This window comes from Corapipo altera, unplaced genomic scaffold (genome assembly GCF_003945725.1).
Source record: "Corapipo altera isolate COAL_440 unplaced genomic scaffold, ASM394572v1 55, whole genome shotgun sequence".
Classification (NCBI taxonomy): domain Eukaryota; kingdom Metazoa; phylum Chordata; class Aves; order Passeriformes; family Pipridae; genus Corapipo; species Corapipo altera.
This window is the reverse complement of record NW_020884882.1, coordinates 3345014-3355175: the sequence shown is the minus strand read 5'-3', so window position 1 is coordinate 3355175 and position 10162 is coordinate 3345014. Positions and strand designations below refer to the sequence as shown.

Here is a 10162-nt window from a genome sequence, read left to right as displayed (position 1 = left end):
CGGGAAGGGGCGCTATAAAAGCCCCGGTGCTATTTACGCCGCGCGGGTTTGGGGTGTGGCGGGGGCCGAGGGAGGAGGTGCGTGAGGCATTCTGAGCACCCGGCTGCAGGGATTCGTGCAACAGTGCCTCGTTTGCCTACAGTTCGCTCAGTTCCCTGTTTTCTTGTAGTGGATTCCCACCTCGAGTGCTGTGCCCAGCTCTGGGTCCCTCAGTTCGGGAGGGACGCTGAGGTGCTGGAGCGGGTCCAGACAAGGGCAACAGAGCTGGTGAGGGGTCTGGAGCACAAGTCCTGTGAGGAGTGGCTGAGGGAGCTGGTGATGTTCAGCTTGGAGAGAAGGAGGCTCAGGACTGACCTTATCATTCTGCAGCTCCGTGAAAGGAAGTTGTAGCCAGGTTGGGATTGACCTTTTTCTCCCAGGCAGCCAGTGATAGGACAAGAGGACACAGTCTTAAGCTGTGCCATGGGAGGTTTGGGTTGGACATCAGGAAGAATTTCTTCACAGAAAGGGTGATTATTGGGATGGCTGCCGAAGGAGGTGGTGGAGTTGCCATCTGTGGAGGTGTTTAGGAAACACTGGATGTGGCACTTTATGCTGTGTTGATTTGGTGTTTGGTCATAGGTTGGACTCGATGATGTCAGAGGTCTTTTCCAGCATAATTGACTCTCTGGAAGGCATACATGGAGTTGTATCACTGTGCTCCATTTGCCTGTGGGCCTTTCAGTTCCCTCCTGCTTCCAGTGGAGCCCGTGAGCTGTGCTGTTGACAGACACTGGGAAGAGCTGTTGGAGCTGGAGGAAGCCAGGGAGCTCACAGGCAGTGTAGGAAGGGGCTGGAAGGGTTGGATTCACTGGCAGTTCTCACTGACAGGATCTCCTGAGCATGTCTATGGTCAGCCTGATGGCAAGGATTGCCCTTTTCCCAGGATGCAGAGCCCTGTGGTTGGTGCAGTGTATCCTGGAGGAAGGGTACTGCCTCCTTCTTGTTTCCCTCCTTGCCCACCTGAGAAGGTTCAACAGGTGGAACTGGCCCTAGGGGACTTGGGGGGCATCACTGGGAAGAGAATGTGTGTACAGAGGGGATTGATGTCAAATACCCTCTGCTGTCTTTCAGGGTTCCCTTGTGCAGCAGGCACAGGAGCCTTTAGCTGGCATGTGGGGATAACGTATTTAACCTGGGTTTCCCTAGAAGCTGGTGCTGTGCCAATCCTAGTACATGATCTTAAGTGCTTGTCCCCATCCCCGTTCCTTCCTTATTTGACAGCATTTGCATTGCCAGCTAACTTTAGCCTGACCTTTTTATGGCCTGCACTCTGTCTGCAGAGGAAGGAGCTGCTTAGCCCCTGTCACTAAGCATGTCCCTGTAAAGCATTGCAAGGAGCTGACTTTTTTAATCAGGCAAATGTTTGATACAAACTGGTAAATGCTCGGTACTGATTCTTGACAGACAGCTGACAGTGTGCACAGTCAGAGGCCTGTGATAGTTTGCCCTGTGGCTGACCAGTACACCTGCACCTCTGACATTGGGACAGAAAGCCCATTTGTCTGAAGCCTGTAGTGAAATTACCTGTGGCTTGGACACCAGCTTGGTGGGGCTTGAACCAGAAATCAGTTATTTTTAGGCCATAGGTTCTTTTCATAATTGTTTTTTTATTCTCACTGTTTGATAGAGATCCTTGTGGCCAACTACTTTTTTTCATGGTCCCTTGGGAAATTTGGCCTTTGTTTACAAAACACTGTCAGGTGTTTTGATCACAGTATGTGTGTGCTCCTTTTCCTAGGGCAGCAGCTCCTTGCCCAGGGCAGAGAGCTCTCTGGTTTGGATGGGTCTGTGGCCCCAGGTGGGCATCATGTTAATCAAAGTACTTCAGGAGCTGATTCTTCCCAATTGGTAAATAGGTAACTTTTAATGGATTGAAAGCTTTGATTTTAATCAAGGTAGCCAACAAGCTCTACTGCCAGGAATAAGGATCCTCAGTCTGACTCTCTGGTAACCACAACTTCTGAAGTTGTCTGTAGTGTGAACTTGACACCTTCTCTTGTCTCATGTGTGTGCCATTGTTCAAAACATCCTGACTTTCATGTTATGGCCAGGATCCAAGTAGTTTTTAAGCTTCAAGGATGGGAATGTGATAAAGAAGTGCAGCTCTTCTGACAGGACACATGGAGAGTTCATTTATGAGTAAAAAGCAATATATTCTGAAACAATTAGTTTGGTCATAAACATAAGTCCCCCTTCCCCCCAAAAATAATTCTTTTGCAAAGATAAGGGTTCAGAATGGGAAAATGAGTTTAATAGCAAGGAACACCCCAGAATATCTTTTGCAGATATTTTTATTGCAGAGATACCTTTTGCAATCAATTCCACTTAAGTCAGGCAGTCTTCTAACTGTGGTACAGCTATCAGAAAAAAAACCCAAAAAACCCCAAGAACTGAGAGGAAATAATAGGAAGCAGTAGCTGATAAGATTTCTTTTCCCCTTAGAGAATGTACCCAGGGTTATATTTTTGATCAAGCTGTACACTTGATTGAAGAGTAAATGTAGTTTTTGTGTCAGGAAACAATGAAAGCTTGCTTCCAACACCACAGCATTGACATGGTTGTCTGTAAACTGGGAATAGCATCTAGAAATGCTTGCCAACTAAACATGATGCTATGTCATTGTTGTCTTTGTTCTAGAGCTATAAGCAGAGGAGTGTGTTTTACTGTCTACCCCAGTAAAAATATGGGTTTGTGTGTGGCATTTAAAAAAAAAACCCAAACAAAATTTCCAGCAACTTACCCTTTGCAGCTGATTTGGATATCCAGCTCCTCCTAAAGTCAGGAACTTTCATCTGAACCCAGGCTGCTCACATTCATAAAGGATGAAAATTAGCAGGTCAAGCCACTCCAAATATGCAAAGTGTCTTCCCAGGTTCCTCATATGTGGCCTAATTAAGCAAATGGGAACTCTCCCAATGGTGCCAGTATAAAAAAAAAAATGTGAAAGCAGCAGAGCCCAAACCAAAAGGAGATCTATTTCTTCCATGTAGGACATCATTCTTCCTCTCTCCGCAGTCTACACTGTATTTAGGCCAAGTGCAGGCCTTGGTCACGTTAGTTTTTGATCTGTCTCACAGATAAACAATCCTGAAGGACAAGTCACCTGTCTGAAGTCCTGAAGGAAGTGGCCACCTTGAAAGCCAGACCTTTAGCCTCCTCCTTCCCTGTTGCTGTAGCAATTAACTCGCCTTTGTCTGTCCATGGTCGGTAGCTTCCAGGACTGTCAATGTGCTGCTGTCACGACAGCCCCAACAAAGGGGAGAATTCCAGTGCTCTGAACAGGGGATTTTCTCAGGAAAGAGAACTGCCTGTCTACAGGGATACGGAAATCCAAAGCCTCTGATATGCAGAGGGGGAACAGAAGCTCCCAAAAGTTGCTGGCCTCTAGTCCAACACAGGCTCTTGGGCGTGGTTGGAGAAATGAAGCCTATGAGCCCCAGCTCAGTTTAGTTGAAGTGTCTGACACAGGCACAGGTTTGTGTGGGGCACAGGCACCTCCAAACTGGCATGGGTCAGGCTTCCCTGTTGCAGGATTGCAGGAGAAAGCAGCTCTGTATTTCCCACTGAGAGAATCCCTGGTATGGAAACCCTTGAGGCTCAGAGGGACACAGACCTTTAAAATCCTACAGCAAAGCCAGCAGAAATCTTTGTGTTCTCTATTCCCTGCCCAAGTGTGGGATCCTCCTGGTTTCCTCCTGCAAAGATTTATTACCTGAACTGAAAGTTTATCTCGTGTCCCTATGTGGGATTGTGTATCCAGGAGGCTGTACCTCTTAGAGACCCTGACTGACTCTTGGGCATGACAGCTCCAGACAGCAGTGACTTGCACAAGCTCATCCCTTAATCCCAGTGTGACCCACCTTCCTCTCTCCCACAAATAGAGCACAAGCAGCTCCTCCTGCAGTCCTGAAAGCCTTTCCCATATTTCACTATCATTTTTTTGCAAGTTGTTTATTTTTGGCGTAATTCTCTTAGCTTGTGTCTCAGTTGTAAGCTGAACAATTATTTAATTTATTTCACACCAACACAGCAGCCTTGCTTCAAGTGCGTGGTAGCTGCTGTGGCAAGAAAATGCAATGGCAATGAGTAAGCTTACCTTGTGGTATGTGCAGTGAGACTTAATTGAATTAAAAACCCTATCAGAAAAATCTACAGTTTTCCTAGCAGGCAGCAAGCAAGACCAGTGAAGACCAGTTTATGCTCAAAGACTAAATTATCCCAGAACTCTGAGTTTGTAAATGGAGCAGAACAGACAAAATTCAGAGATGTTTAGTAGAATCCAACAATAACTCTGTTAGAGAAACTTTAATGCTTTGTAAAACAATAGATAATAGAGGGGGAATAGAAGATTTGAATTGTACAGTAAGGCATTTAATATTGACTCTTTTTGTGCAGTTTAAGATAATCTGATTGTTTTCTTCCTGTTTTCTGAATTTAGAAATATTTGAAAGAGCTCTAGTAAACTATACCACGAGAAAGTGAAATAAAACCACTTTCCACTTTAAATTTTAAAGGATAAACTGAAGAGAATATATTGATGCGTCTTGATCCTGAAATAATTAAGCTTCCCCAACATTTTACTAGTATTTCAAAATTGTTTTTTCTGTGAAGTGCCCATGCCCTCCTTTTCCAGTTTTGTTTCAAGAACCAGCATAAAAGCCTTTAGCCCTAAGCATGAGGCACAAAAACATTCAGCACATGCAACACTTCACTTATATCCCAGACTGGCATGTCAGCAGTGGGATCACATCAGGGATAGCATCCCCCTGGGACTAAATTTTCATTTGTAGTTTCATCCTCCCATTAAATTCTCAGTAAATCCAATATTTTTTCTCACAGGCAGAAGGGAAGGACTGGCAGGTACCCCCTCAGTGTGAAAGAGGCTGTAGCTGGGCAGGAAGGACAGATAGACCTGGCAGTGACCTACTACAGGAACCTGCAGTCCTGCCTGGGCAGGACAGTGCCTGTGCTGCACTCTGGAGAAGCCAAACCTCAGAAGGATGAGAGCAGGACACATGACATGAGCTTTCACATCTGGAAGGAAAAGCAGGTCCTGGCCATGCCCTGCTGCTGTGAGAGGCTCACCCAGCTCAGCTGCAGCAGTGCAGGATGAGAACTGGAGCTTTAGCAGCACTCGGTGCATTTGGCAGGAGGGTCCTGTACCACCGGGAAACTCTTGTCTGCATGCAAAAGGTGAGACAAAATGCATAATAACCTTGGCTAGTCAAGTCTCCTGCTCCAAGTGACGCTCGGACAGACTTTTAGGCCGCTCGCTTTTAGTGCTTTCTGACAGAGGAGGGAGCTGTCAGCTCAGCTTTGAGTTGCTCAGCAGGCAGACATGCCCACCTGGGAGCTGACTAAGCTGTCTGGGCAGCCCACCGAAGGGAGATGTTAAGCCTGACTTGCAGGAGGTGGAATGCTAACCTGAAAGTGCTTTAATCTTTTGCTTTAAGTGCATCTATGGGGTGTTTTGTGTCCCTGTGCAATGAAAACCACAGTCACCGGCCTGCAGGGACAGTGGGAGCAGCAGGCTTGAGCTGTCTGAAGGTGGAACATTTGGCAGTGGGGTCTTGCACTTTCCCTGGAAAACTGGAGCCTGTGCAAGACCTTCCTGTTAATGTCCAGAGCCAGAGCCGCCTCCTCTGTGCCTGGGCGATGCAAGCAGCCCTTTTATCTGGGAGACCTGCCAGGCAGCAGAGGCAGGCAAGGAAACAGCAAAGTTAAACTGGTCTGAGGTTGACTCAAGCCAATGTGAACTGGTCTGAAGTGGAATAACAACCTGATCCTATCAGCCATTTCTCCTGGTACGACCCGTCAGTAGCCTTCCTGCCTCAGCCAGTGGCAGTGTTACGAGGTATGGCTTAATTACAGCCCTGAAATAAAAAAGAATTTCTTCATTAGATGTTGCTTTACAGCTGCATCAGTCATCTTCTGTCCAGCTGCTCGTGGCAGAGCTCCAAGTGGGCTGAATGGGGCTGGTTTGGCAGGTACGAAGGGAGGTGGTGGTTGGAGCGCGCAGCTGGGCAGAGCGGGGCTGAGTCAGAAGCTCCTGGTGACGTTGCTGAATTCAGTTTGCCACAAAGATCTTTTTCTCCTTCACACTGGAGCTGTGTTTCTGCCTTCAGAAATGTGGCTCAGACCCAGTCCCTGGGAGTCACACGCATTCATTCCTTGGCCGTTGAAAAGAGGCAAGTAGGAAAACGTGGTGTCTGTGTTACATGTTTGGGGACTGGTTTCCACCACGCTTGTCTTCTGACAGTAGTTAGGTGACAAAGATTGAAAGCCTGTCTTCCCACCCAGGGTATTGTGCTTTATTTCTCAAGCCACACAGATAACCCCTGGCAGATGACTTCATTTTAAATTGTAGTGAGACCCTGAACTGATGATTTAGGAGCACCTGTTTTCTTTGTTGTGGTTCTGATTTTGGTGTGTTGCTTTGTGCCCCAGAAAGATGGATTGTTACTTGGCTAAGGCTAAATGAGGAGGTTATACCAAATGCTGTGTGAAATGGAATCTCTTTTTGGTCTGAGTCAGTCCTTCCAAATCCTGTTCCTCTTTCCCCCAGGTACTGGTGCTAGAAACCAGCAGCCTTTCCTCCGCCTCAGTCGATGTACCAGCATCAGTGCTGATGTTCTGAACTGCTCTGAATTAATGGTAAATCTTATGTGTCTTGTATAGCAGAGACTGACTCACATCAGCTCACTTGATCACTTATTCTAGGAAAATAACACTCAAATTTGCCAGAGAACTGTCCCTGACACACTGAAATACTTGTGACTTCAAAGCTTTTGCAACTCAGAATGGCAATTTCTGTATGTTTTCCTCTAAAATTGTTCATATTGAAATATGGGAATTGCACTAAGAGCCTTGACAGACTCTTCAATTTGAGAAGATTTTAAAATTGATCACATTCAGGAACCTTTGTTCCAGGCAACTCAGCTCAGACTAATGTAGAGTTGCACAAAAACTGCCCTAAGAAGAACCAAGGCATAAACTTGGAATTTAATGTCTCAAATTCATGCAGAGTTTGTTTTAAAGAATATTTTAGTCTCAGTAACCCAGGAAAGGGCTGTATTTATCTGGAAAAAGTGTCTTTTCCCAGTGATAGCCTTAATTCAGTCCTTTTATGGTTTTTTTTCTGTCATTTTTTTTGGACAAGAAGCAAAAGGTGCAGGAGCAAATACTGCAGAGGCATAGAAGTTCCCCTCTTGTATGAGAGGAGCGGAGGTTTAAATGGGAAAAAGTCTTGCTTTTAGACTTCTGAGTTTTGGCACAAGTCCCAGTGGGATGTGTGTGACTGGCCCTCCCCAGCTTCTGCACAGTGTTGCATTTCTTCACAAAAATAGGACCTTTGCTGGTTCTGGGGTAAACAGAGAAAAACATAGGGGAAATGTTCTGGGCAAGGGGGAGCAAACGGGGTGTGAGGTGTGTGATAGATGGCTCTGGGTTAACTGCTCCTGCTGAGTACCTTTATTGTTCAATATGCTCAGTAAGGCTGTATCCCAGGGCTGCTGGACCCTCCTGCTCTCTCAGACCTTCTGAGGGACTCTGCAAGGGTAGCTCAGGCGTGGCTGACTGATCTCTGACTGGCAGCAGGACGAGTTACATCTCAGAACCACCTCATAAACCTCTAAAATCTTGGAAAACCGATTTCCTTGCAAAAAAGCCAAGACAAAATATGCAACATTGAGCCAAAATAACATTTTGTTATTTGGAGATTGACCTCAACTCAATTTCTGATGCTGAGTTCAGGCTGAGCTGCTGCTTAAGAGCCAGCCAGAGAAATTGTGTGTGTGTGTGCTGTTACCCCCTGGAAGTGAAGGTGCTGAGGTAAAGCCTGACCAAGCCACAAAGGGTGAAGCTGTGTTATGTAGAGGAGGGCAATGCAATTTCTAGTGGTCACTGCTGTTCTGGTGCAGTGCAAGGGTTTCTCACACGTTATCCTCCCCTCTACAGCAGCAACAAACTTTATTGCAAATGTGCAATATAAAAAACAAGAACACTGCAGTGCTTTATTGTGACACTGTTCCCTCTCCTCCCCATGCTTCTGGTAGAGCTCTGCACTCAAAATTCAGATGCAGCTCACATTTGGTGTGATAACAGAATAAACTATAGGATTAAAAATGTTCCTGGATCTCCCTTTAAATGCTTTCCCTTCTCGCTATGGCATCCTTGGCATCCCTGGGGATGGGATTTGCACTTCTGTGCTCTGTTGCTGCAAAATTAAGCCTGTGGCAGTGACACTTGGAGGAGGGAAGGGAGGTTGTGTTGAGGTGGACTAATGTCAGAAATCACTTGTGTTTAATAGCTTTTACTATGAATAATATGTTCCCTACAACATGAGGTAGTAGGAAAAGGAAGGGAAATATGAGAGTATATATAATCAGAGTTTCTGAAAATCCTTTTGGATGTGCTCCCCCTCCTCATATTTACAGCAGCTCCCTACAGATGTTCTTTAGCTGGAAGAGGTTCATGAAGTATTTTTTCAAGACAGCTTTTTTGTCAGGAAGAGATGAAAATCTTAAACCAAAAATGTCTTTCAACTTTAAATTTGGAGTTGTTGTCATAATGTATTTCTTCACAGAGCTGCCAAAGAGGTTTTTAAAAGCGCTATTTATGCATGTGCATTAAAAGCAGGAGCACACCATGGCCATATGAAATTAATTTTCTGGTTTTGAAGCTTGCAATTAAGGTTGGGACAAATGTTCCTGCTGGTTGTTCCTCCTGCAGTCACTCTTGTAAAACTAAAGGAGAATCACTGACATGAAAGCTCTGTTGGTGTCATTACTGCTGGGCTGCTTTGCTTTGTGGAGCGTCAGCTCCTCTCTGGTTAGAGTGACACTGTGTAAGGCTCTTAAAATCCTGCTGAAATCCCTGAAGCCTGTGAAGGGATCCCTCATTAAAAATGCTGGAAGACAGTCTAAAGTGTCACTCGCTGTAGAGAATGAGCTTGTTGACAAGACCACATTAAACTCAGCACTTTTAGCAAGCACAGTTTGCAAACCCAGAGAGATGGAGCATAACGTGTTCCTGCTTCCCTTCTTGTTTCTGTCTGGATGGAAAACAGAAAAACACTCTGGGGAAACTATCTCATGTTTTCAGTGAGAAAAAACCTAACTTAATCTAGACTTCATGTACAAGAGAGGAGGTTAAAAAAAAAGACAGCAAGGCCTGGTTTGTAGATGTGGTATTCTTGTGCAACTCAATGTGAGATCGTCCTCAGGATGAAGTAGGAAGTACACAATCACTGCTAAGACAATGAAAATTGAAGGCATGCCACAGGAGGAGAAATTAAGATAATATTTCAATGCAAATGTCCCTATAAAATAAGTTTTTCACCAGGAAAAGATGTGGATAGCCCTGTGCTTCGTGAGTGTGTGATACACTGCACTAGGAACTACAAATATTCCCAGCACAGGTAAAGGGAGAGATTCTCCTCTGGATCAAACACAGATGTCTGTGAGAAGCATTGCTACTGATGTGAGAACAGATGATGGCTGTGGAGCAGAGATCCCTCTGAGCACTGGCCCTTGCCTGGCATCACTGAAGGAATTTGGCCAGACCTGTTTGGTCATGAGTCAAAGTTGTGCACCCGAGTTCCAAACAACTGGAGCTATAAACAGTTTAAACTGATTTTCAGTGGAGTTCAAAGATGAATAATGCATCTCTTCAGGCTCGTAAGTGATCTTTTATTCACAGAAAATCAAAGCAATGTACAAGTGCAGTTGCTGGCCTTGGGGAGGGGAGTCTGAATGACTGCTCATCATTCACAGCAGCTACCAGAGGTGATGTGACATCTGAAAGGAAGAGATGAGAGCTCCATGGCAATTTGTTAAATAAAAACCACCTCAGTATCTTGCTAAATAGCTGATAATCAAAGGTGAAGAATTCTAATCTGCTGTTCAGGGCTTCAGTAGCAAAAAGAGGAGCTCACGGGTTACAGCCTACGAAAGTTTTTCTTCCATAACTTCATGGAAATTTGCTTGTATCCATGGAAATTCCCTGTGACAGAATTCCTTGTCCTGCTACTGTAAGTCTGTGCTGCTCAAGACACTCTGCAGGCACTACTGAGTGTTTTGTCCATCACTGCAGTCCATTCTGTTTGGTTTGGTGGCTAAAG

The 10162-nt window shown here is 45.3% G+C and overlaps 1 long non-coding RNA gene across 1 annotated transcript; it reads left to right on the top strand.

Annotated features, from left to right (window-relative positions):
- Positions 1 to 298: 298 nt before the first annotated feature.
- LOC113945851 lies at positions 299 to 5908 on the top strand. Its single transcript, XR_003527204.1, has 3 exons — positions 299 to 394; positions 4882 to 5235; positions 5496 to 5908. It is a non-coding gene; the product is annotated as an uncharacterized LOC113945851 (long non-coding RNA).
- The last annotated feature ends 4254 nt before the right edge of the window (positions 5909 to 10162 follow it).